The following is a 26709-nucleotide window of genomic DNA, read 5'->3' as shown; positions in this document are numbered from 1 at the left end:
AAAAGCAGAGAGGCCCTTACGCCGACCTGTGGTTAGCACAAAAAGAGAGGTGCACCGCCTAAGAGCAGCGGTGCGAGACACATAGATCCGGAGCGCCCGCACCAGATCCAGAGTATGCAACGCTTTTTCAAAGCGATGAACAGGAGCCGGACAAAAGGAAGGTAGGGTAATGTCCTGGTTAAGGTGGAAAGGAGAAACCACCTTCGGGAGAAAGTCCGGAGTCGGACGGAGAACCACCTTGTCCTGATGAAGAAACAAAAAAGGTGACTCCGAAGAGAGCGCAGCTAAATCAGAGACTCTCCTGAGGGAAGTTATGGCCACTAGAAAGACCACCTTCTGTGAAAGACGAAACAAAGAAACCTCCCTAAGAGGCTCAAAGGGGGGTTTCTGCAAAACCGTGAGAACCAAATTGAGGTCCCAGGGATCCAAGGGCCGCCGATAAAGCGGGATGATGTGAGACGCACCTTGCATGAAGGTGCGGACCTGAGCCAGCCGGGCGATACGCCGCTGGAACAGAACTGACAAAGCTGAGACTTGTCCCTTGAGAGAGTTGAGGGATAGTTCTAGCTGCAGACCGGACTGTAGAAAAGACAGAAGGGTCGGCAAGGAAAAAGGCCAAGGAGAATGGCCGGAAGAGCGACACCAGGACAGGAAAATCTTCCAAGTCCTGTGATAGATCTTGGCAGAGGAAGACTTACGGGCCTCAGTCATAGTGGAGATGACTTCAGGGGGGATACCAGAAGCCGTCAGGATCCAGGACTCAAGAGCCACGCCGTCAATCTGAGAGCCGCAGAATTCTGGCGGAAAAACGGACCTTGTGAGAGAAGGTCTGGACGGTCCGGAAGATGCCACGGCACCTCTACGGACAGATGGAGCAGGTCCGGGTACCAAGCTTGCCTGGGCCAGTCCGGAGCAATGAGGATGACTCGACGGCCCTCCATTCTGATCTTGCGCAGAACTCTGGGCAAGAGAGCTAGAGGGGGAAACACGTAGGACAGACGAAACTGGGACCAGTCTTGAACCAGAGCGTCTGCGGCGAAGGCCTGAGGATCGTGAGAGCGAGCCACGTAAACAGGAACTTTGTTGTTGTGACGAGATGCCATTAGGTCCACGTCCGGAGTGCCCCACTTGCGGCAGATTGACTGAAACACTGCCGGATGCAGGGACCACTCGCCACTGTCCACGGTTTGACGGCTGAGATAATCTGCTTCCCAGTTTTCCACGCCTGGGATGTGGACTGCGGATATGGTGGACTTGGAGTCCTCCGCCCATTGAAGGATGCGTTGAACCTCCAACATTGCCAGGCGGCTGCGTGTCCCGCCTTGGTGATTGATGTAGGCAACCGCTGTCGCGTTGTCTGACTGGACTCGGATGTGCTTGCCCGCCAACAGGTGGTGAAAGGCTAGGAGAGCTAGAAGCACAGCTCTGGGTTCCAGCACATTGATCGAGAGGGCTGACTCGGACGGAGTCCAAGTGCCCTGCACTCGGTGGTGGAGACATACCGCTCCCCAGCCGGATAGACTGGCAGCCGTGGTGAGGATCACCCAGGACGGGGCCAGGAAGGAGCGCCCCTGAGACAGAGAGAGGGGCCGAAGCTACCACTGAAGAGAGCTCCTGGTCAGTGGCGACAGAGCCACTAGCCTGTGCAAAGAGGAAGGCCGCTTGTCCCAACAGCGGAGAATGTCCAGCTGCAGAGGACGCAGATGGAACTGGGCAAAGGGAACAGCCTCCATTGACGCCACCATCTGACCCAGCACCTGCATCAGGTGCCTGATGGAATAACGGCAGGGCCTCAGCAGAGAGCGCACCGCTAGTTGGAGGGACTGCTGTTTGACTAAGGGCAGCTTCACAAGTGCCGGCAGAGTCTCGAACTGCATCCCTAGGTACGTGAGCCTCTGGGTCGGAGTCAGAGTGGATTTGGGCAGATTGACAAGCCACCCGAATTGGGCTAGAGTGGCGAGAGTGAGCGAGACACTCCGCTGACAGTCTGCGCTGGATGAAGCCTTGACTAGAAGGTCGTCCAGGTAAGGAATCACTGCCAACCCCTGGAGGTGTAGAACCGCAACCACTGCTGCCATGACCTTGGTGAATACCCGAGGAGCCGTGGCTAACCCGAAGGGGAGAGCCACGAATTGGAAATGTTCCTCTCCGATTGCAAAACGTAGCCAACGCTGGTGTGAAACTGCAATTGGCACATGCAGATAGGCATCTCTGATGTCGATGGATGCCAGGAAATCCCCTTGGGTCATTGAGGCAATGACTGACCGCAGAGACTCCATGCGAAAATGCTGCACCTGAACATGCTTGTTGAGAAGCTTGAGATCCAGGATGGGCCGGAAGGAACCGTCCTTTTTGGGGACTAAGCAGAGATTTGAGTAGAAACCTCTGAACCGTTCCCGGGCGGGAACCGGTACAATTACTCCGTTGGCCTGCAAGGATGCCACGGCCTGAGAGAAGGCGGCGGCCTTGGAGCAGGGGGGAGTTGACAGAAAAAATCTGTTTGGCGGGTTGGAAGAGAATTCTATCCTGTAGCCGTGGGAGATGATATCCCGCACCCACTGATCGGAGACGTGTTGAAACCACACGTCGCCAAAGTGGGAGAGCCTGCCACCGACTAAGGACGTTGCTGGCGCGGACAGATAGTCAAGAGGAGGCTGCCTTAGTGGCAGCAGCTCCTGCGGTCTTCTGTGGACGCGCTTTTGTGCGCCAGCTGGATTTTTGGTCCTTGGCTGAGTTAGTGGACGAGGCCGAGGGCTTAGAGGACGACCAGTTGGAGGAACGAAAGGAACGAAACCTCGACTGATTCCTACCCTGGACAGGTTTCCTGGTTTTGGTTTGTGGCATGGAAGTACTCTTCCCGCCAGTAGCCTCCTTAATAATTTCATCCAGCTGTTCACCGAACAGCCTGGACCCAGCAAAAGGGAGTCCAGCAAGGAACTTCTTTGAGGAAGCATCTGCCTTCCACTCTCGAAGCCACAGGATCCTGTGGATAGGGAATTAGCCGAAGCCACCGCAGTGCGGTGAGAAGCCTCCAGCATGGGATACATGGCATAGGATGAAAAAGCTGAAGCTTGGGAAGTTAAAGCAACCACTTCGGGCATAGATTCCCTGGCGAGGGAATGCATCTCCTCTAGAGAAGCAGAGATGGCTTTGAGAGCCCACACTGCTGCAAAAGTTGGGGAGAACGAGGCCCCCGCCGCCTCATATACAGATTTGGCCAGAAGGTCGACCTGGCGGTCAGTGGAATCCTTAAGAGAGGTGCCATCAACCACTGATACAACGGTCCGGGCTGAGAGTCTAGACACCGGGGGGTCTACCTTTGGTGAATGAGACCACTCCTTGACCACCTCAGGTGGAAATGGAAACCGGTCATCAGAACCACGCTTTGGAAAGCGTTTGTCAGGACAGGCCCTAGGCTTGGACACAGCGGCCTGAAAACTGGAGTGGTTAAAGAACACACTCTTTGTCCTCTTAGGCGAGGTAAACTGGTGCTTTTCTGCCAGAGAGGGTTGCTCCTCTGATACTGGCGGATTGAGATCCAGTACAGAATTAATGGACGCAATCAAATCACTAACATCTGAGTCACTTTCGGACATATCAATGGGGCACATGGAGTTAGCCTCCGAGCCCCCTGTAAAGGCATCCTCCTCGTCCTGCGAGTCAGCTCCTGAATCAGAGCCGCGGGACGAGGAAGGAGAGGGAGCCCTGCGTCTCCTTTTAGGAGGACGGGGTCTTGGACCAGATGATGAATCCTCTGTGAGCTCCGCTGAGAGAGCCCTAGCAGCAGAGGCACCCTGTGAAGGGGGCTGATGCATGTTCAGCAAAGTCCTGGACAGCTGTCCCATGGAGTCGGCAAAAGATTGGGAGATAGACCTAGAAAAGGATTCTAGAAAAGGATTCTACCCAAGCCGGGGGTTCAGCCACAGGGACCGGAGCAGCCTGAGAGACCACTGGGGGGGCGATTCCAGGCTGAGGCATCGTCAGGTTAGAGCAGGCATCACAATGTGGATAGGTGCTCGGTTCAGACAGTAGGAGCTTACATGCAGTGCATACTGAATACAGCTTTGGAGCCTTGCTCCTCGTGTGATACATGCTGCTGGAGTGGGGGCTCTGCCAGAATGACCCCCAGAGAGTATATACAGAAGGTCCACAACCGGAGGTTGTGGCTTACCAGACCGCTGGAGCGGTTTGTGTGCCCTCCAGATCCCAAAGCCCGGACCCCCAAGCACCTCAGCAGGGATGCTGCAGCCAGCGCTGATCACAGGGAAGAACGCTGAGAAAATGGCGCCGGAGTGAAGAGAGGGGGCGGGACTCACTCTGGGAGCGGGATCTGAAGCGCCATAGAGATCTACAGGGGAGGAGACATGAACTCAGTGAGGAGGGTCTCTCCCCTGTGTAGAACGGCCGCTGGGCGGAGCCGCACTGTCCCTCTGCATGAATGACATGCGATGGCAGTGAAACCGAAAGTAGGCCTCCGGCGAAGCCGGGGCCTAAATTTGAGCGGTGCGGCCGGCGCGCAGGCACCATCGGCGCGGTTCTCAGGCAACAGCCAGAGAACCCGCCGGAAATGTCACAAAAAACACTCAGCACACTCTCCCACAACAATAAAGTACAAGGGACCCCCATATATAAAAGTCTCAGGTACTTAGCTTGCTGAGACGCAGGGTTCCAAGTCCCTGGGGATGAGCGCTCCGGTCCAGCAGGATCCTGAAGGGCTGCAGATGGAGACCGGTCTCCTGCCAAGCATGGAGAACCGTGCTGGCTCCCACTTCAAGCCAGAGCCCCAGAGGGATGGTGAAGGAGCACGGCATGTAAGGCTCCAGCCTTGGAATCAACCTTAACAGCACCGCCGACACAGTGGGGTGAGAAGGGACATGCCGGGGGTCCAGGCTTGGACCCGCTTTTCTTCAAACTCTTTCCAAAAATGAAAAATCAGATGAGAATGCATGTGTGGATGTATGCCTCCTGAACACAAAGCGATAAACTGGCTAGATCTGGTTCTCCAGGGGGTGTATAAGCTCAGAGGGAGGAGCTACACTTTTAGGTGTAGTACTTTGTGTGTCCTCCGGAGGCAGAAGCTATACACCCAATGGCTGGGTCTCCCATAGGAACGATAAAGAAAATGGATGATCTTCCGGCAGAAATGCGCCATTATGTATCTGTGGCTTATGCTGGATTTCATAGACTTTTGAAAATATCTCTGCCACTTACTCAAGATTCCGCCATCTGAGTAAAAGAGATCACAATCCCCTTGTCCTGTGGGATTGAAAGATTTAAAAAACAAAAAAAAAACGGTACATTTTTCACACACTACTATGTTCATATGAAGCATTTCTTGCGAAACGCGTGCCGGGAGCAGAGGATCCTTGGTTCCCCGTGGGGTAATGCTTTATTTCTTACACATGCCCCGATCTGGAGGGTGCCATCATGGTTGCATAATTTATATTGCATATACATTCTTGCTCCCATGGGTGTTTTTTTGTTTTCCTGAATCAGCTCCATGTTGTGGATTTGTTCCACGCCATACTCCCCACAAGTTTAGTCATGGCTACATCTTTCATGTAGTCCATGTATTATTCCTACGAGTGGGTGGTGTACTTGGTTCCTGGACCACCTGTAGTATGCTTCCCACTTTATAATCCCTTATTGTTAGCTGATCACTTGTAATTACAATATATTGTCATTTATGTGGCATGTTATCTAGATATGTAGCCATTATGCAGGGTGCTTTATGATTATTTTCCAGGAGCCCTATTCCTCTTTTCTGATTCCGCACTTGCATTGTGTCCCATTAGTATAATGTGCCATTTGTATACTACAATTTAATAAAGGGATTCATTTTCATTTCTACCTCAGAGCTTGAGGGCTTTGTGCGTCACTTGAACGCCAACTCTTTTAACCCCTTCACCCCCGGCCACTAAAACACCCTAATGACCGGGCCATTTTTTGCAATTCTGACCAGTGTCACTTTGACAGGTTATACCTCTGGAACGCTTCAACGGATCCTGGCGATTCTGAGATTGTTTTTTCGTGACATATTGTACTTCATGTCAGTGGTAAATTTAGGCCGATATTTTTTGCGTTTATTTGTGAAAATTTAGGAAATTGTGCGAAAATTTGGAAAATTTCGCAATTTTCAAACTTTGAAAATTTATGGCCATAAATCTGAGAGATATGTCACACAAAATAGTTACTAAATAACATTTCCCACTTGTCAACTTTACACCAGCGCAATTTTCGAAAGAAATTTTTTTTTCGTTAGGAAGTTAGAAGGGGTCAAAGTTCATCAGCAATTTCTAATTTTTCCAACAAAATTTACAAAATATTTTTTTTAGGGACCACATCACATTTGAAGTGCCTTTGAGAGGCCGAGGTGACAGAAAATACCCAAAAGTGACCCCATTCTAAAAACTGCACCCCTCACACTGCTCAAAACCACATCCAAGAAGTTTATTAACCCTTTAGGTGCGTCACAGGAACCAAAGCAATGTGGAAGGAAAAAATGAAAATTTTACTTTTTAACACAAAAATGTTACTTTAGCCATAAAATTAAATAAAAAGGGAGAAAAGAGAAAGTGCACCCTACAATTTATTATGCATTTACTCCTGAGTACGCTAAAAATCAATTGTTTGGGTGCACGGCAGAGGTCGAAAGGCAAGGAGCGCCATTTGAATTTTTGAACACAAAATTAGCTGCACTCATTAGCGGACGCCATGTCGGGTTTGAAGACCCCCTGAGGTGCCTAAACAATGGAGCTCCCCCACAAGTGACCCCATTTTGGAAACTAGAGCCTTCAAATATTTTTTCTAGATGTTTGATGAGCACTTTGAACACCTGGGGGCTTCACAGAAGTTTATAACGTTGAGCCGTGAAAAGAAAAAACATTTTTTTTACCACAAAACTGTTGCTTCAACTAGGTAGCTTTTTTTTTCACAAGGGTATCAGGAAAAAATGCACCATAAAACATATTGTCCATTTTCTCCTGAGTACGCAGATACCTCACATGTGGTGGAAAGTAATTGTTGGGCGCATGGCGGGGCTCAGAAGAGAAGGGCACCATTTGACAGCAAAATTGATTGGAATCATTAGCGGACGCCATGTCACGTTTTTAGACCCCCCCCCATGGTGCCTAAACAGTGGAGCTCCCCCACAAATTACCCCATTTTGGAACTAGACCCCTCAAGGAATTTATCTAGATGTTTAGTGAGCCCCTTGTACCCCCAGGGGCTCCACTGAAAGTTGATAACGTTGAACCGTGAAAATTATTTATTTTTTTTAAAAAAAAAAATTTTAAATTTTTGCAGCAACAAGGTAGTTTTTTTTTTCTCTTTTTACAACGGTATCAGGAAAAAATGCACCATAAAACGTATGGTGAAATTTTTCCCGAGTACGCAGATACCTCACATGAGGTGGAAATCAATTGTTTGGGCGCATGGCGGGGCTCAGAAGACAAGGAACGCCATTTGACTTTTCAAACGCACAGACGCGGTGCACTGATCGGCCGCTGCAGGAGGCACGGTCGGATGAGATACAAAAAGCGCTGGGGATACGGAAAAAAAAAAAAAAAAAAGTCACGCCAAAAATTGAGCAGGGATGTTGATCCGCCCTCAGCGGGACGCACGGACAGATGCGATACTTTTTTTTCCGTATCCCCGACGCTTTTTGTATTGCATCAGTCCGTGCGTCCCGCCGAGCGCTGATCAGGGATGCACATAACGGATCGGCATCCCTGCTCAATTTTTGGCGTGACTTTTTTTTCCGTATCCCCGATGCTTTTTGTCACGCCAAAAATTGAGCAGGGATGCCGATCAGTTATGTGCATCCCTGATCAGCGCTCGGCGGGACGCACGGACAGATGCGATACAAAAAGCGTCGGGAATACGGGAAAAAAAGTCCCGCCAAAAACTGACCACGGATGCAGATACGTTATCTGCATCCCTGATAAGCGCTTGGCGGGACGCACGGACGCATGAGGTGTAAAAATAGAAAGGGGATAGAGGAAAAAAAAAGAAAAAAAAAAAAAAAAGTTATACTCACAGTACCCAGAGGATTAGCAGGAGGAACAGCTTTACAGCAGCAGCCAGCAGGCAGGAAGTTGGACAGCTCAGCAGAAGGACCCAGCGATGGAGGCAGATGTGATCGGCCGGTGAAGACAGGTAAGAGGACGTCGGGGGGACAGCAGAGGGGGAGAGGGACAGCAGAGGGGGAGAGGGACAGCAGAGGGGGAGAGGGACAGCAGAGGGGGAGAGGGACAGCAGAGGGGGAGAGGGACAGCAGAGGGGGAGAGCAGAGGAGGGAGATACCGGAGGAGCTGCAGAAGAGAGATCATGGGGGAGGCCGGGGGCAGACCGGGATGTCTGGGGGCAGACCGGGATGTCTGGGGGCAGACCGGGATGTCTGGGGGCAGACCGGGATGTCTGGGGGCAGACCGGGATGTCTGGGGGCAGACCGGGATGTCTGGGGGCAGACCGGGATGTCTGGGGGCAGACCGGGATGTCTGGGGGCAGACCGGGATGTCTGGGGGCAGACCGGGATGTCTGGGGGCAGACCGGGATGTCGCGGGGGGGCAGATCGGGATGTCGCGGGGGGGCAGATCGGGATGTCGCGGGGGGGCAGATCGGGATGTCGCGGGGGGGGCAGATCGGGATGTCGCGGGGGGGGCAGATCGGGATGTCGCGGGGGGGCAGATCGGGATGTCGCGGGGGGGGCAGATCGGGATGTCTGGGGGGGCAGATCGGGATGTCTGGGGGGACAGATCGGGATGTCTGGGGGGGCAGATCGGGATGTCTGGGGGGGCAGATCGGGATGTCTGGGGGGGCAGATCGGGATGTCTGGGGGGGCAGATCGGGATGTCTGGGGGGGCAGATCGGGATGTCTGGGGGGGCAGATCGGGATGTCTGGGGGGGCAGATCGGGATGGCAGGGGGGCAGATCGGGATGGCGGGGGGGCAGATCGGGATGGCGGGGGGCAGATCGCAGGGGGGGCACAGGCAGGGGCCATTACGGGAGCGCGCAGGAGCAAATCACAAGAGCGCGCAGGGGCTGCTAGAGAGCAGGGGAGGAGGGATACCGGAGGAGCTGCAGAATAGAGATGGCGGGGGAAGATCGGGATGTCGGGGGGGCAGATCGGGATGTCGGGGGGGCAGATCGGGATGTCGGGGGGGCAGATCGGGATGTCGGGGGGGCAGATCGGGATGTCGGGGGGGGGGGAGCAGATCGCAGGGGGGGCACGCGCAGGGGCTGCAAGGTGAGCACAATACTCACCGCTCCTGCGACGTGACAGCAGCGGCAGCAGCAGCGGTGGCGTGGTACCACTAGTACCAGCCAGTGCTGCACGCTGCAGACATGTTGGGGGAGGGTCCCCAGACCAGCACAGGCCTGGGGAGGGCGGCCACCGGCAGATCAGACCGCCCCACTGCACACTGATTGGAGCGATTGCGCGTCATCGCACGATCGCTCCAATCAGTGCTGCAGGGGGGGGCCACGGTGTCCGCTTGCTTCCAGGCAATGATCGGAGCTGCTGCAGCCCCGATCCTAGCTGGATTTTACAAGATCACGCTATTTTTGGCATATTTTTTTTGCCGAAAACAGCGTGATCAATGTGATTGGCGGTTCCGATTTGAACAGCTAATCACATCGATCGCCTATGGGGGGTGGCAATGCCACCCCCCCTGGGGTCAAGCAAAGGTCCCCTGCTGTAAGAAACAGCAGGGGACATCATTTGAAAGCCGTTGCTATGGCCACGGCAATCAAATGAAGTTTAGGCAGTAAAATTACGTCCCTGGTCGTTAAGTCACGTTAAGATAGGACGTAATTTTACTGCCCGCGGTCGTGAAGGGGTTAACATCTACCTTACCTTCCATGCTGACTTGACTAAGGTGGACTTCTTGGATATTAGTATATCCATTGCTGATCAGGGTCTCGTCTACTGACATTTATCGTAAGCTCTCCTCCGTGAACGCCCTCCTTCACGCATCCTCCGGCCATTCGAAATCTACTATTAATGCCATTCCTACGGGACAATTCATCCGCCTGAAACGGATCTGTTCCGATACGGGTGTATTTGAAGACCGGGCTGGTGAGATGCGTGAGAAGTTTAGGGAGAGAGGTTACAGTACAAGATCCATGAAGAAGGCATACAGACGTGCTAGGTCAGCCCTACGAGACCAACTCCTTTTAAGATTTAATCCCTGTAAGACACGTTGCACGGAACCTAAGATTCCTTTTGTTTCGTCGTTCAACCGTCAGTGGGACCAAATCAGAGGCATCCTTACTAAACACTGGCCTGTTTTACAAACAGAGCCAGTGTTGAGAGACACTCTGCCCGAACGTCCTCTCATGACAGCCCGTTGTGGCCGCAGTTTACGTGATATGCTGGTCCACAGCCACTATTTAACACGTAACAAACTACCTTTTCCTATTGGACGTCCTGTATGCAGCTCGTTCCCCTGTGGATCATGCCTCGCGTGCCATCACGGTAATATCATTCGGGCAATCTCTTTTACTTCCTCTAGTGGCTCTAGGACATTTGAGATACGACAGTATATTTCTTGCAATAGCACGGGCGTAATTTATTACGCCACGTGTGAATGCAATCTAATATATGTCGGGCTTACCAGCCGGGAACTTAGAGTCCGGACGAGGGAACATATAAGAGATATTATTACCGCGAAACAGGTCAAACCTGAGGATGCCGACACTCTTAAGACTATTCCCTGCCACTTCAGGCTGCATCATCGGTTGGATCCCTCAGGATTTAAGGTGAGGGGGATCAACCAGGTGCACTTTGGACTTAGAGGTGGGGATATACATAAGATGTTGGCAAGGGCGGAGTGTCGGTGGATTTTTCTCCTTGATACTGTGGTACCCAACGGATTGAACGAAAGACAAACTTTCGCGTCCTTTTTATAAGCCAATATGTCTCTTTTCTGCGGTTTTTGATGATAATTGGCTTTTGTTGTTTGTGACTTCCAGGTGTTGTTCGCTTTTCTCTGAGTCTTTTTAATATATTAAAAATATTTTTTATGCCCCTTTTTTAACATCACCTTTCTGTGTCCTTTTTCACAGTTCACTTTTCCTACTGTTTAATACCCCTGCCGGACTTTTCCATACCATTTTTTAAGTCACTGTTCTATTATATAGAATAATGAATATGAATAAGAAAAAGGAAAATGGAATTAAAAAACTATTTGGGATCATTAACGCAGTGAATTCTGTGTTCGGCTAACGCTAATGTTTTTATTCTGTACTTTGATGTGATGTACTTCATCCAATACATGTATTTTTAGCTATTGTTGTGGCTGTACACTCTTGTATATTCAGTAATGATGTATCACTTATATTGATTGGCTACGATATTTTTAGGTTGCTTTTGCTAAATATTAACATGAATTGTATCCATTGTTCGCGGCTGTACACATGATTCACTACTTATATCTATTATATGTGATGTCCCTTTTAGGATACTTACTAGCGTTCAGTTGCCCTCACCTTTGCCAGGACTCAATATGGTATTTGCGATCGCACTTCCTGGTTGCGGGATCGCACATGCGCATTGGGTACGGCTCTCCTCCTGGCATCCCCTGGGTTTACTGACGTCAATAAGGAAGTTTCCCCTAACCCAGATGATGCTGGAGTAGCCGCCCACACTGACGCTGCGCCTCCCTGCCCCATGGAATCGCAACATGTGCTGCCAATTCCATGTTAGTACGGCAGGTATATTAAGCTCACTCTTTCCCCTTTTGTCCACAGTCCCCTGAAGAAGTCATCACACGAAACACGTGTTGGGAGTATCCCCGTGTGTGCCTGCATGCCCCTCCACGTTAATCTGGTAAGCTCTATACTGGTTCCTGGTTTTGTGCTATGTTGATGGTGTAATTTTCTTTAGTGGGTACGCTGATAACCTCAGCTGTTACCCTTTCCAGGCCTTTATCTGGGTGTTTTTAACCCATTTTCCAGCACTGACCATACCAGTGAGCTATATTTAACTACTTTTGGTACGATATCGCATGCAGCCACAAATGGTTAACTAATCACCCTCTATGTCTTTGTAACCTACGGTACCTTTATATCTATCATATTATTCATGCCTTGTATTACACTATTGTCTGATCAATAAAGAATACATTTTATTATCTGCACTCTGGTGCTTATGATTATCTATTGATTTTGACTATGAGGTATATGGTTATTTTGGCAAAATGAAAGACATCCATTCTCTTTGTATAGATTGTGTCCCATTAGTATAATGTGCCATTTGTATACTACAATTTAATAAAGGGATTCATTTTTAGGTTTCCACTAGCCTTGTATTATTTGGCTATGTAGCATTTCTATGTTAGTCTGAAGTTAAATTATACTGCAAAAAGAAGAAAAGTATTGAAAGGCAAATGGCGCATCCAATACTCCGCAAATATACCCAATATCAAAGGATTTTTATTCAATACAATCATAGACGGACAAGGGATTAAATAAATTATAAAAACACAAGAATGTATGTAGCACACAACGTTCTATGTATTAAATTTGTAATTCATTATCTATAATTATACTAAACTAGAAGGTGGCCCGATTCTAACGCATCAGGTATTCTAGAATTTATTGTGTAGTTAATGTATGATTTTTGTTATACATATATAGATGTTGTTGTGTGTAGTTGCTAGTGTTTGTGTAGGGCGCTGTAAATGTTCAGGGTGTTGGCTGGGTGTGGTGGTGTGTGAGAGCGGTGTTTGTGTGTTGCGTTGTGTGTGTTGCGTTGTTTGTGGAGCGCTGTGTGTCTGCATCGTTGTGTGTGTGTGTTGCGCGGTTTGTCTGGGTGTGCGAGTGTGTTTTGGGGGAGGTATGTTTTGTGCAGTGTGTTTGTGTTGGAGGAGTAGTCCTAGGAAGAGGGGAGTATAATTGGAGGAGTAGTCCTGGGGGGACAGGAGTATAATAGGAGTAGTCCTGGGGGGACAGGAGTATAATAGGAGTAGTCCTGGGGGGAGAGGAGTATAATAGGAGGAGTAGTCCTGGGGGGAGAGGAGGATAATAGGAGGAGTAGTCCTGGAGGTGAGGAGTATAATAGGAAGAGTAGTCCTGGGGGGAGGGGAGTATAATAGGAGGAGTAGTCCTGGGGGGAGAGGAGTATAATAGAAGGAGTAGTCCTGGGGGGAGAGGGGTATAATAGAAGGAGTAGTCCTGGGGGGAGAGGAGTATAATAGAAGGAGTAGTCCTGGGGAGACAGGGGTATAATAGAAGGAGTAGTCCTGGGGGGAGAGGAGTATAATAGAAGGAGTAGTCCTGGGGGGAGAGGAGTATAATAGAAGGAGTAGTCCTGGGGGGAGAGGAGTATAATAGAAGGAGTAGTCCTGTGGAGAGAGGAGTATACTAGGAGGAGTCCTGGGGGGGAGAGGAGTATAATAGGAGGAGTATAATAGAAAAAGGAGTAGTCCTGGGGGGAGAGGAGTATAATAGGAGGAGTAGTCCTGTGGAGAGAGGAGTATACTAGGAGGAGTCCTGGGGGGGGAGAGGAGTATAATAGAAGGAGTAGTCCTGGGGGGAGAGGAGTATAATAGGAGTAGTCGTGGGGGGAGAGGAGTATAATAGTAGGAGTATAATAGAAGGAGTAGTCCTGGGGGGAGAGGAGTATAATAGAAGGAGTAGTCCTGGGGGGAGAGGAGTATAATAGGAGGAGTAGTCCTGGGGGGAGAGGAGTATACTAGGAGGAGGAGTCCTGGGAAGAGAGGAGTATAATAGGAGGAGTAGTCCTGGGGGGAGGGGAGTATACTAGGAGGAGTAGTCCTGGGGGGAGGGGAATATACTAGGAGGAGTAGTCCTGGGGGGAGGGGAGTATACTAGGAGCAGTAGTCCTGGGGGGAGAGGAGTATAATAGGAGGAGTAGTCCTGGGGGGAGGGGAGTATACTAGGAGGTGTAGTCCTGGGAGGAGAGGCGGATAATAGGAGGAGTAGTCCTGGAGGTGAGGAGTATAATAGGAGGAGTAGTCCTGGGGGGAGGGGAGTATAATAGGAGGAGTAGTGCTGGGGGGAGGGGAGGATAATAGGAGGAGTAGTCCTGGGGGTAGAGGAGCATAATAGGAGTAGTGCTGGGGGAGAGGAGGATAATAGGAGGAGTAGTCCTGGGGGGAGGTGTATAGGTGTCCAATGTGTGAGGGGGGGCGTGGCCGAGCGGGCACAGCGTGCGGGGGGCATGGTCCGAGCGGCCAATGTGTGCGGTTGTCACGGTAATGACGTCATTTTGGAGCAAGACAGACAGAATAAGGCAATCTAATATTTAAAGCTCAGTGTATCTATGTATGTATCTATGTATGTATGTATCTATCTATCTATCTATCTATCTATCTATCTATCTATCTATCTATGTATGTATGTATGTATGTATGTATGTATGTATGTATGTATGTATGTATGTATGTATGTATGTATGTATGTATAGAGAAAAAAAGAGAAAAAAAGATAACCAGCACGATCTGAAATTGGCATGCATCATATAAAAAGTGAAAATTCACAAATTTATTCCAACTGTACTATAATAAAAAAATTAGATTTTTAGCAAATAATTGATCAATTCTTTGAGCCACCCCTGCCAACGTCACGGCAAATCTCAATAGGGGGGTCCTACTCTACATTCTGTATTTCATGTGCCATGCGGCCTCCTAGATAAAGTTAAAGGCAGAACCATAATGGAGCACACATACCTGCAACCAGTATATAGCCGCTTCCATGTTGCAAAAAAGGCACTTGTGGATAGAGACCAGCCCAGGTCCCAGCATGTGGAGAAAGCCCCACACATACCAGGACTATATCACAACTGATCCTCCCAGTGCCAAACAGCAACCATTGATAAAGGCGGACCAGATCCAAGAATGGTGCTTAATTAGCATTGCCTGTTTAAAGCTCAGTGTATGTATGTATGTATCTATCTATCTATCTATCTATCTATCTATCTATGTATGTATGTATGTATGTATGTATGTATGTATGTATGTATATATATATATATATATATATATATATATACACACACGTATGTATGTATGTATGTATGTATGTATGTATGTATGTATGCATGTATGCATGTATGTATGTATGTATGTATGTATGTATGTATATCCACTAAAGGAATCCGCACCGTCGCATTTATAATCACGAAATTTTGCACAGAAGCCTCATGTGACCCAGGGAGCGTCGTAGACTATGTTTTGACAGAAAAACTTAACCCCGTGCTTTACAGTTAATCTCTAAAATCCTGCCGCCATTAAACTGAATGGAGGTGGAAGCTATAGGTTATTAATAGCAACTGTCAGTGGTTGCTATAGGAAGAAAAAAAGAGAATTTTGTTACTTACCGTAAATTCTTTTTCTTATAGTTCCGTATTGGGAGACCCAGACCATGGGTGTTTAGCTTCTGCCTCCGGAGGACACACAAAGTACTACACTTAAAAGTGTAGCTCCTCCCTCTGAGCTTATACACCCCCTGGTAGCCAGTCCTAGCCAGTTTAGTGCAAAAGCTGAAGGAGAATAGCCACCCACAAGTAGAACCGAGTAAGAACCGGAACAACCGGAGACTCTGTCCACGACAACAGCCGGTGATAACACACGGAACAAGAAAATTGCCAACAGGCAACAGGGAGGGAGCTGGGTCTCCCAATACGGAACTATAAGAAAAAGAATTTACGGTAAGTAACAAAATTCTCTTTTTCTTTATCGTTCCTTTGGGAGACCCACACCATGGGACGTTCCAAAGCTGTCCCTGTGTGGGAATAAAGAGAAAAAACTAAGAAGTAGGCGGAGCCTAACTTCACAAGTGGGCGACAGCCGCCTGAAGGATGCGTCTGCCCAAGCTCGCATCTGCCGAAGCATGAGCATGCACTTGGTAGTGCTTCGAAAAGGTATGCAGGCTAGTCCAAGTGGCAGCCTGACAGACTTGTTGAGCCGTAGCCTGGTGCCTAAAAGCCCAAGAGGCACCGACAGCTCTGGTCGAGTGTGCTTTGATCCCCGGCGGCGGAGGCACCTGAGTACTCTGGTAGGCGTCCGAAATGGTCGATCTAATCCAATGGGCCAAGGTTGGCTTAGAAGCAGAGAGACCCTTGCGCCGCCCTGTGGTTATCACAAAAAGAGAGGTGCACCGCCTAAGCGCAGCGGTGCGAGACACATAGATCCGGAGAGCACGCACCAGAAGTTATGGCAACTAGAAAGGCCACCTTTTGAGAAAGACGATACAAAGAAACCTTACTAAGGGGCTCGAAAGGGGGTTTCTGCAATACCGTGAGGACCAAGTTAAGGTCCCAGGGATCCAAGGGCCGCCGATAAGGCGGAATGATGTGAGACGCACCTTGCATGAAGGTGCGGACCTGAGCCAGCCGGGCGAGACGCCGCTGGAACAGCACTGATAGAGCTGAGACTTGTCCCTTGAGAGAGTTGAGGGACAGTCCTAGCTGCAGACTGGACTGTAAAAAAGACAGAAAAGTCGGCAACGAGAATGGCCAAGGAGAATGGCCGGAAGAGCGACACCAGGACAGGAAAATTTTCCAAGTCCTGTGGTAGATCTTGACGGAGGAAGACTTACGGGCCCGAGTCATAGTGGAGATTACTTCAGGAGGAATACCAGAAGCCGTCAAAATCCAGGACTCAAGAGCCACGCCGTCAATTTGAGTGCCGCAGAATTCGGGCGGAAAAACGGACCTTGCGAGAGCAGGTCTGGACGGTCCGGAAGATGTGCAATGAGGATGACTCGACGGCCCTCCATTCTGATCTTGCGCAGGACTCTGGGCAAGAGAGCTAGAGGGGGAAACATGTAGGACAGACGAAACTGGGACCAGTCTTGAACCAGAGCGTCCGCGGCGAAGTCCTGAGGATCGTGGGAGCGAGCCACGTAAACCGGAACCTTGTTGTTGTGACGGAATGCCATTAGGTCCATGTCCGGAGTGCCCCACTTGCGGCAGATTGACTGAAACACTGCCGAGTGCAGGGACCACTCGCCACCGTCCACGGATTGACGGCTGAGAATCTGCCTCCCAGTTTTCTACGCCAGGGATGTGGACTGCGGATATGGTGGACTTGGAGTCCTCCGCCCATTGAAGAATGCGTTGGACCTCCAACATTGCCAGGCGGCTGCATGTCCCGCCTTGGTGATTGATGTAGGCAACCGCTGGCGCGTTGTCTGACTGGACTCGAATGTGCCTGCCCGCCAACAGGTGGTGAAAGGCTAGGAGAGCTAGAAGCACGGCTCTGGTTTCCAGCACATTGATTGAAAGGGCTGACTCGGACGGAGTCCAAGTGCCCTGTGCTCTGTGGTGGAGATGTACCGCTCCCCAGCCGGATAGGCTGGCATCCGTGGTGAGAATCACCCAGGACAGAGTCAGGAAGGGGCGCCCTTGGGACAGGGAGAGGGGTCGAAGCCACCACTGAAGAGAGCTCCTGGTCCGTGGCGACAGAGCCACTAACCTCGGTAAGGAGGAAGGCCGCTTGTCCCAACAGCGGAGAATGTCCAGCTGCAGAGGACGCAGATGGAACTGGGCAAAGGAAACCGCCTCCATGGAGGCCACCATTTGACCCAGCACCTGCATCAGGCGCCTGAGGGAATAACGGCGGGGCCTCAGGAGAGAGCGCACCGCTAGCCGGAGAGACTGCTGTTTGATTAAGGGCAACTTCACAAGTGCCGGCAAAGTCTCGAACTGCATCCCTAGGTACGTGAGACTCTGGGTCGGAGTCAGAGTGGATTTGGGAAGATTGACAATCCACCCGAATTGGGCTAGGGTGGCGAGAGTGAGCGAAACACTCCGCTGACAGTCTGTGCTGGATGTACCCTTGACCAGAAGGTCGTCCAGATAAGGAAGCACTGCTAACCCCTGGAGGTGCAGGACCGCAATCACTGCCGCCATGACCTTGGTGAATACCCGAGGGGCCGTGGCTAACCCGAAGGGGAGAGCCACGAATTGGAAATGATCCTCTCCTATCGCAAAATGTAACCAACGCTGAAGTGACACTGCGATTGGCACATGCAGATAGGCATCTCTGATGTCGATAGACGCCAGGAACTCCCCTTGGGTCATAGAGGCAATGACTGATCGCAGAGACTCCATGCGAAAATGCCGCACCCGGACATGCTTGTTGAGAAGCTTGAGATCCAGGATGGGCCGGAAGGTACCATCCTTTTTTGGAACTAGGAAGAGATTTGAGTAAAAACCTCTGAACCGTTCCTGAGCGGGAACTGGGACAATCACTCAGTTTGCTTGCAAGGACGGCACGGCCTGCGAGAAGGCGGCGGCCTTGGAGCAGGGGGGAGTTGAGAGAAAAAAAATCTGTTTGGAGGGCTGGAAGAGAATTCTATCCTGTAGCCGTGAGATATGATGTCTCTCACCCACTGATCGGAGACTTGCTTTAACCAAGCGTCGCCAAAGTGGGAGAGCCTGCCACCGACTAAGGACGTGGCTGGAGCAGGCCGAGAGTCATGAGGAAGCTGCCTTAGTGGCAGAACCTCCTGCGGTCCTCTGCGGACGCGCTTTTGGGCGCCAGTTGGATTTCTGATCCTTGGCTGAGTTAGCGGACGAGGCGGAAGGCTTAGAGGATGACCAGTTGGAGGAACGAAAGGAACGAAACCTCGATTGATTCCTACCCTGGGCGGGTTTCCTGGTCTTGGTTTGTGGCATGGAAGTACTCTTCCCGCCAGTAGCTTCTTTAATGATTTCATCCAGCTGTTCACCAAACAGCCGTGAACCAGCAAAAGGGAGCCCAGCAAGAAACTTCTTGGAAGAAGCATCTGCCTTCCACTCTCGAAGCCACAAAATCCTGCGGATAACAAGAGAATTAGCTGAAGGCACCGCAGTGCGGTGAGCAGCCTCTAGCATGGCAGACATGGCATAAGATGAAAAAGCTGAAGCCTGAGCAGTTAAGGTAACCATCTCAGGCATAGATTCCTTGGTGAGGGAATGCATCTCCTCTAGAGAAGCAGAGATGGCTTTGAGAGCCCACACTGCTGCAAAAGTCGGGGAAAACGCGCCCCCGCAGCTTCATACACAGATTTGGCCAGAAGGTCAATCTGACGGTCAGGGGAATCCTTAAGTGAGGTGCCGTCGGCCACCGACACAACGGTCCGGGCTGAGAGCCTAGACACCGGAGGTTCTACCTTTGGGGAGTGAGACCACTCCTTGACCACCTCAGGTGGAAATGGAAACTGGTCATCAGAGCCACGCTTTGGAAAGAGTTTGTCAGGGCAGGCCCTGGGTTTGGTCACAGCGGTCTGAAAACTGGAGTGGTTAAAGAACACACTCTTCACTCTCTTAGGCGAGGTAAACTGATGTTTTTCTGCCAAAGAGAGTTGCTCCTCTGACACTGGCGGATTGAGATCCAGCACAGAATTAATAGAAGCAATCAAATCACTAAGATCTGAGTCACCCTCAGAGAAATCGATGGGATACATAGCCTCCGAGCCCCCAGTGAGGGCATCCTCCTCATCTTGAGAGTCAGCTCTTGAGACAGAGCCGTGGGATGGGGAGGGGGAGGAAACCCTGCGCCTTCTCTTAGAAGGACGGGTCTGGGATCAGATGATGAATCCTCCGTGAGCTCCGAAGGACGGAGGTCAGAGGATAGGAGTCCTCTGTCAAGAGTATTAGAGGCACCCTGTGAGGGAGGCTGATGCATATTCATCAAAGTCCTGGACAAAAGTCCCATGGACTCAGCAAATGACTGGGATATGGACCTAGAAAAGGACTCTACCCAGGCCGGGGGTTCAGTCACAGGTGCAGCAGCAGCCTGAGAGACCACTGGGGTTGAGACTGCCAAGTTAGAGCAGACATCACAATGTGGATAGGTGCTCGGCTCCTGCAGCAGGAGCTTACATGCAGTGCATGTAGAATAAAGCTTTGGAGCCTTGCTCCTTGTGTTGCTGCTGAAGTGGGGGCTTTGCAGAGAATGAACCCCAGGGAGAATATACAGAGGTCCACAACCGGAGACCGGCTGTGGCTTACCAGACCGCTGAGCGCGGTGTTGTGTGCCCTCCAGATCCCGAAGCCCGGTCCCCCAGTCGCAGCACCTCAGCAGAGATGCAGAATGCAGGATGTCCCAGAGCAGAGTGAACTCTGCCTGAGAAGAGGGCGTTCCTATAAAAGAGCGGGAACTGGAGGGCTATAGAGACCTGCAGGGAAGGAGGGACGCCCCAGCAGTGGGAAGTGTCCCTCCCCTGTGTAGAACGGCCGCCGGGAGGAGCCGAACCTGTCCCTCTGCATGAGTGACATGCGAGGGCAGGAAAATGAAACTAGGCCTCCGGCGAAGCCAGGGCCTAAATTTAAGCGGCGAGGCCGACAAGCAGGCAACATCGGCGCGGTTCTCAGGCAAAAGCTAGAGAACCCGCCGGAAAAGTTAAAACAATCACATACAGCATACTCTCCCCTTACAATAAAGAACCGGGACCCCCAACATAAACATCTCAGGTACTTAGCTGCTGAGACGCAGGGCCATGTCCCTGGGGATGAGTGCTCCAGTCCAACAGAATCCTCAAGGGGCTGTGGATGGAGACCGGACTCCTGCCAGGCATGGAGACCGTGCTGGCTCCCACTTCAAGCCAGAGCCCAGAAGGGATGGTGATGGAGCGCGGCATGTAAGGCTGCAGCCTTGTAAATCAACCTTAACAACACCGCCGACACAGTGGGGTGAAAAGGGACATGCCGGGAGGCCAGACATGGACCCGCTTTTCTTCAAACTCTTTCCAAAAGTCAAACAAATCAGATGAGAATGCATGTGTGGATGTATGCCTCTTGACACAAAGCAATAAACTGGCTAGGACTGGCTACCAGGGGGTGTATAAGCTCAGAGGGAGGAGCTACACCTTTAAGTGTAGTACTTTGTGTGTCCTCCGGAGGCAGAAGCTAAACACCCATGGTCTGGGTCTCCCAAAGGAACGATAAAGAAATAAACTGTTAGTTGAAGCTTATTTATGAGGTTATACGATGTTGGTGGAGAGATGGATATTGAGACCGAAAGAGACAGCCCGGGGAAAAAGACAGCCCGGGAGAAAAAAAGACAGCCCGGGGGAAAAAGACAGCCCAAGACAGACAGAAAAGAGACAGATGGGGAAAGAGACACACAGAGACAGACACAGAGATAGAGAGAGACATACAGACACAGAAATGGAGACAGAGACTGATACAAATACAGACAGAGATAGAAATAGACAGACACAGACAAGGAAAGAGACAGTCAGAGAGACAGACAGACAGCGACACACAGACAGAGACTGGGAGAGAGACAGTTACTATCCCGGGCAACGCCCGGGTAGTACAGCTAGCATATATAGAATAGAATATTATATATTATATATATATATATATATATATATATATATATATATATATATATATATATATATATATATATATATATATATATATATATATATATATATATATATAAAATTTATTTATTTATAAAAGATCCTTTGAAAGGGCTTTTATTTACTGATGAGTATTTGATGTGCCATCCGTATTATTGAATATTTTTCTTCTTGCTCTTTTTGCAGTACAAATGACTTACATTGTGCCACCTACTTTGATAGTAGTGAATCTAAAATGGTAAATGGTTTTTTTTTTCATTGAATTGGTTGGTGGCTGACCCCCACCTTGCTATGCACCCCAATTTGGGTTGTATTCCACCTGTCTAGATTTTGGCAATTGGTAGCTGTTCACATTCAAATCATCAGGCCCTGTCCACAGGCTATTTACTTCAAGCAGCATTTTGCTTGGGCCTGTCCCGCCCACAGCCATGGTAAATGCTGCTAAGAACAGTTCTACTTTTTTCATATTTGAGGCCATATGGCACATTTTAAATAAAAACATTTTAGAGTAGGACTGCCCCAAAGAGATTTGCCGTGACGTAGCGGGGTAGCTCAAGAAATTGCAATTTTTTGCCAAAAGTCTCAAATGTTAATAATTACATTTTGGAACTTTTAGTGCAGTAGTGCACAGTTAGTGTTGGCTTTCTTGTTTTTTCTTCATTAAAGTAACGTTTGTTCCCAATTAAAGGGATTTTTCGGTTTTGGAAAACACCGGTACCCTAGCTGAAACTTGTACTAAAATTTACAAACTTTGCTTTACTCATGTTCACCAGGTCCAGTGCGGAATTTCCACCATTGAGCTCAGGGTCTGTTATTGTCTGCAGCGCTGACATCAGGGTGACATTGCTTTAGCTAATCAGTGAGATCAGCGCCTGTGCGCAGCTTGTGCAGTTATCTCTGACAGAGCCACATAACTCACTGACTGCAACCTGTCAATGGCATGTCGACGCTGCCGACAATAACAGATGCCAGGAGCAGCGATGGAGACTCAGCACTGGACCTGGGTGGGGTTTTTATGATTATAAAAAAAAAAAAATATAAAAAAACCTGCAGCCAGGGAAAAATTACTTAAAGCAACACTCCAGCGTTTTTGTTTTTTTTTTTTGTTTTTTTTTTTACTTCAAATTGTTGCTTTAAATTTAAGTCCCCGGCCCCCTGTCTGATACTCACCTGCCATCGTCATCTTCATCTGTTTCCAGTCCTGCTCCGGTCGATTTCCAGTGATTTGTGACCTGCGAATCCGCTCTGCTGTTTGATGTAGCACGCGAGAGATCACAACTGAATGCATCTCTATGAAAGCATCATCCTGGCTCTCAGAGTTGTATCGAGACCTTGTGCCACAACTTCTGACTGCCGGTCAGTCACAAGTTATGGGTACAAGATGGTGCCGCAGGACTAGAGCGGCGCCGAAAAAGGATGAAAATGCCGGAAAGTAAATATAAAAAAGGGAGCAGGGGACTTGAGTGTAAAGCCCTAATCCAGCACTGAAAAAGAAGGGAATTTTGTTTACTTACCGTAAATTCCTTTTCTTCTAGCTCCAATTGGGAGACCCAGACAATTGGGTGTATAGCTTCTGCCTCCGGAGGCCACACAAAGTATTACACTAAAAGTGTAAAGCCCCTCCCCTTCTGCCTATACACCCCCCGTGCATCACGGGCTCCTCAGTTTTGGTGCAAAAGCAAGAAGGAGGAAAAGTTATAAATTGGTTTAAAGTAAATTCAATCCGAAGGAATTTCGGAGAACTGAAACCATTCAACATGAACAACATGTGTACACAAAGAACAACAGCCCGAAGGGAACAGGGGCGGGTGCTGGGTCTCCCAATTGGAGCTAGAAGAAAAGGAATTTACGGTAAGTAAACAAAATTCCCTTCTTCTTTGTCGCTCCATTGGGAGACCCAGACAATTGGGACGTCCAAAAGCAGTCCCTGGGTGGGTAAAATAATACCTCGTAATAGAGCCGTAAACGGCCCTTTCCTACAGGTGGGCAACCGCCGCCTGAAGGACTCGCCTACCTAGGCTGGCATCCGCCGAAGCATAGGTATGCACCTGATAGTGTTTCGTGAAAGTGTGCAGGCTCGACCAGGTAGCCGCCTGACACACCTGCTGAGCCGTAGCCTGGTGCCGCAATGCCCAGGACGCACCCACGGCTCTGGTAGAATGGGCTTTCAGCCCTGAGGGAACCGGAAGCCCAGAAGATCGGTAAGCTTCGAGAATTGGTTCCTTGATCCACCGAGCCAGGGTTGATTTGGAAGCCTGTGACCCTTTACGCTGGCCAGCGACAAGGACAAAGAGTGCATCCGAGCGGCGCAGGGGCGCCGTACGGGAAATGTAGAGTCTGAGTGCTCTCACTAGATCCAACAAGTGCAAATCCTTTTCACACTAGTGAACAGGATGAGGACAAAAAGAAGGTAAGGAGATATCCTGATTGAGATGAAAAGGGGATACCACCTTAGGAAGAAATTCCGGAACCGGACGCAGAACCACCTTGTCCTGGTGAAACACTAGGAAAGGGGCTTTGCATGACAGCGCTGCTAGCTCAGACACTCTCCGAAGTGATGTGACTGCTACTAGGAAGACCACTTTCTGTGAAAGGCGTGAGAGAGAAATATCCTTCAATGGCTCGAAAGGTGGTTTCTGAAGAGCAGTCAGCACCCTGTTCAGATCCCAGGGTTCTAACGGCCGCTTGTAAGGAGGGACTATGTGACAAACCCCCTGCAGGAACGTGCGTACCTGTGGAAGTCTGGCCAGGCGCTTCTGAAAAAATACAGAGAGCGCTGAGACTTGTCCCTTAAGCGAGCCGAGCGACAACCCTTTTTCCAATCCGGATTGAAGAAAGGAAAGAAAAGTGGGCAAGGCAAATGGCCAGGGAGAAAACCCCTGATCAGAGCACCAAGATAGGAATATCCTCCACGTCCTGTGGTAGATCTTGGCAGACGTTGGTTTCCTAGCCTGTCTCATAGTGGCAATGACCTCTTGAGATAACCCTGAAGACGCTAGGATCCAGGACTCAATGGCCACACAGTCAGGTTGAGGGCCGCAGAATTCAAGTGGAAAAACGGGCCTTGAGACAGCAAGTCTGGTCGGTCTGGTAGTGCCCACGGTTGACCCACCGTGAGATGCAACAGATCTGGGTACCACGACCTCCTTGGCCAGTCTGGAGCGACGAGGATGGCGCGGCGGCAGTCGAACCTGATCTTGCGTAACACTCTGGGCAACAGTGCCAGAGGAGGAAACACATAAGGGAGTTGAAACTGCGACCAATCCTGAACTAAGGCGTCTGCCGCCAGAGCTCTGTGATCTTGAGACCGTGCCATGAATGCCGGAACCTTGTTGTTGTGCCGTGACGCCATTAGGTCGACGTCCGGCATCCCCCAGCGGCAACAGATCTCCTGAAACACGTCCGGGTGAAGGGACCATTCCCCTGCGTCCATGCCCTGGCGACTGAGAAAGTCTGCTTCCCAGTTTTCTACGCCCGGGATGTGAACTGCGGATATGGTGGAGGCCGTGGCTTCCACCCACATCAGAATCCGCCGGACTTCCTGGAAGGCTTGCCGACTGCGTGTTCCTCCTTGGTGGTTGATGTATGCAACCGCTGTGGAGTTGTCCGACTGAATTCGGATCTGCTTGCCTTCCAGCCACGGCTGGAACGCCTTTAGGGCAAGATACACTGCCCTTATCTCCAGAACATTGATCTGAAGGGAGGACTCTGTCGGAGTCCAGGTTCCCTGAGCCCTGTGGTGGAGAAAGACCGCTCCCCACCCTGACAGGCTCGCGTCCGTCGTGACCACAGCCCATGATGGGGGAAGGAAGGATTTCCCCTTCGACAGAGAAGTGGGGAGAAGCCACCACTGAAGGGAGGCCTTGGCTGCCCGTGAAAGGGAGACGTTTCTGTCTAGGGACGTCGACTTCCTGTCCCATTTGCGGAGAATGTCCCATTGAAGTGGACGCAGATGAAACTGCGCAAAAGAAACTGCCTCCATTGCTGCTACCATCTTCCCTAGGAAGTGCATGAGGCGCCTCAGGGGGTGTGACTGGCCTTGAAGGAGAGATTGCACCCCTGTCTGTAGTGAACGCCGTTTGTCCAGCGGAAGCTTCACTATCGCTGAGAGAGTATGAAACTCCATGCCAAGATATATGTCAGGGATTGGGCCGGTGTCAGATTTGACTTCGGAAAATTGATGATCCACCCGAAACTCTGGAGAGTCTCCAGACCAATGTTCAGGCTGTGTTGGCATGCCATTTGCGAGGGTGCCTTGACAAGCAGATCGTCTAAGTAAGGGATCACCGAGTGTCCCTGAGAGTGTAGGACTGCTACCACTGCTGCCATGACCTTGGTGAAGACCCGTGGGGCTGTCGCCAGGCCGAAAGGCAGTGCCACGAACTGAAGGTGTTCGTCCCCTATGGCGAAGCGCAGGAAGCGCTGATGCTCTGGTGCAATCGGTACGTGGAGATAAGCATCTTTGATGTCGATTGATGCCAGGAAGTCTCCTTGGGACATTGAGGCGATGACGGAGCGGAGCGATTCCATCCGGAACCGCCTGGTTTTTACGTGTTTGTTGAGCAGTTTTAGGTCCAGAACAGGACGGAAGGATCCGTCCTTTTTCGGTACCACAAACAGGTTGGAGTAAAAACCGTGACCCTGTTGCTGAAGAGGAACAGGGATCACCACTCCTTCCGCCTTCAGAGTGCACACCGCCTGAAGAAGAGCATCGGCTCTCTCGGGGGGCGGAGTTGTTCTGAAAAATCGAGTCGGAGGACGAGAGCTGAACTCTATCCTGTAACCGTGGGATAGAATGTCTCTCACCCATCGGTCTTTTACCTGTGGCAGCCAGGTGTCGCAAAAGCGGGAAAGCCTGCCACCGACCGAGGATGCGGTGTGAGGAGGCCGAAAGTCATGAGGAGGCCGCTTTGGGAGTGGTTCCTCCGGCGGTCTTTTTAGGACGTGACTTAGACCGCCATGAATCGGAGTTCCTCTGATCCTTCTGAGGCCTTTTGGACGAGGAGAACTGAGACCTGCCCGCGGGCCGAAAGGACCGAAACCTCGATTGTACCTTCCGTGGTTGAGGTCTGTTAGGTTTGGACTGGGGTAAGGATGAGTCCTTTCCCTTGGATTGTTTAATGATTTCATCCAATCGCTCACCAAACAGGCGGTCGCCAGAAAATGGCAAACCGGTTAAGAACTTTTTGGAAGCAGAGTCTGCCTTCCATTCACGTAGCCACATGGCCCTGCGGACTACCACCGAATTGGCGGATGCTACCGCCGTACGGCTCGCAGAGTCCAGGACAGCATTAATGGCGTAGGACGCAAACGCCGACGCCTGAGAGGTTAAGGACACCACTTGCGGAGCAGATGTACGTGTGACTGCATTAATCTGCGCATGAC

At 50.4% G+C, this 26709-nt stretch overlaps 1 protein-coding gene across 2 annotated transcripts in view; it reads right to left on the bottom strand.

Moving 5' to 3' along the window:
• Positions 1-26709, bottom strand: part of TUBGCP4 (tubulin gamma complex component 4) — a 115003-nt gene that overhangs the window by 43179 nt on the left and 45115 nt on the right. The window lies entirely within an intron of this gene.

This window comes from Anomaloglossus baeobatrachus, chromosome 4 (genome assembly GCF_048569485.1).
Source record: "Anomaloglossus baeobatrachus isolate aAnoBae1 chromosome 4, aAnoBae1.hap1, whole genome shotgun sequence".
NCBI lineage: Eukaryota > Metazoa > Chordata > Amphibia > Anura > Aromobatidae > Anomaloglossus > Anomaloglossus baeobatrachus.
The sequence above is the reverse complement of the archived record's forward strand: the minus strand, read 5'-3'. Positions and strand labels throughout refer to the sequence as shown.